Below are 1,607 nucleotides of genomic sequence, written 5' to 3'. Positions count from 1 at the left end.
TATATATATATATATATATATATATATATATATATACCACTACAGGAAAAGGAATGAAAAACTATACGTAAATGTATGTTCCTATTATATTACTGTACGGTTCTTTATAGAAATATGGCAATCATATATTAAAGTACTCCGTATGCTTAGAGGTGGAGTTTAATGTATTTCCTTTTTAAAGATTAATTTTCAGGTATAGATATATGTTTATGATATCTGCTTCAGGAAAGAAAACAAAATGGATAAACACGAGGATAGAATTAAATTTTGAAAAAAAAACCCGTAAAATTAATGATCTATAACGAATCATACGTATATTAGGGAGCATTTCTACAGCCTGACTTCATAATTTGTTTCTTACCTATATGCATTACAAATAAATTGCACTTCATGTTTGAGGGTCCGATGAAGTTATGTGTTGTTACTGAGTCAACAAACTATAAGTCCACCGCAGCAGCAGCAGCTGCAATCTGATGAACTTCATAAGGCAAATGTTTATTCCATTGTTATCTCATATTCTTATGTACGTGTGTGTGTGAGTGTGTGTGCGTATGTGTGTGTGTGCGTGTGTGTGTGCTGAGACCCCCTTCGGTCATGACTGACCATAGGATTGCACCTAGAAAGTTACCCTCCCAGGTACAAGTCCGGGCAAGGTTGTTTATGGAAGACCAACAGTCGCCAATGCATACCGGTCACTCCTCTCCACGCCACCAGTGTTATCCAGGGGAAAGGCAAAGGGCGAAAGAGAATTGGCACTTGTGACGTCGTAACTGATTTCTACAACTGAGTGAACTGGAGCAACGTGAAATAAAGTGTCTTGCTCAAGAACACAACACCCAGCCCGGTCCGGGATTCGAACACACAATCTTGCGATCGGAAGCTCGTTGTTCCTAGTGGTGGTGGTGTTAGCAGAAACATCTTACACCTCTTATACCTTCTCCTGTCCTTCGTTCTCCTCCTCCTCCTCCTCAGTAGTAGTAGTAGTAGTAGTAGTAGTAGTAGTAGTAGTAGCAGTAGTAGTAGACGCAATATAGAAATAGACGCGGGTGGGGGTAGCTGCGTCGCGCAAAACACGTTGCTGAAAAGCTTGCGTTTTTCACTTTACAGATGGGAAGCTGGTTTGCGAGGAGCAACGTAAATTTGTCAAGCGTGACCGTAAAGAATAATATTTACTTAACCACCAACACCATCACTACCAACACTGAGTCTGCCTGCCACCGCCATACCAAACATCATACGTACCACATGATACGTACAAACACACACAAAACTAGGCATTGATATTCACTAATAGAAAGCAGTGTGTATAACGACATACTTCTAGTTGAATAATAACATACCATAACAGAGCATTGGCTTAATAACAAACGGACGTAAATTCCAGTGCGGGCGCATGAGAACCTAATGGTGTATTGGTGCTTTCATACATTCATATGTGTGGTCGTGTGCATGTGTGTGTGTGTGTATGTATGTACATGTATATATATATATGTGTGTGGGGGGGGGGTGTACATATATATGTGTGTGTGTGTATGTGTGTGTGTGTGTGTGTATGTATGTTTGTATATATGTATCACTCTTTATTCTTTCTCTTTCTCTCTCTCTCT

Source organism: Octopus bimaculoides, chromosome 17 (assembly GCF_001194135.2).
Source record: "Octopus bimaculoides isolate UCB-OBI-ISO-001 chromosome 17, ASM119413v2, whole genome shotgun sequence".
NCBI classification, from domain to species: Eukaryota; Metazoa; Mollusca; class Cephalopoda; order Octopoda; family Octopodidae; genus Octopus; species Octopus bimaculoides.
Note: the sequence above shows the minus strand (reverse complement) of the source record.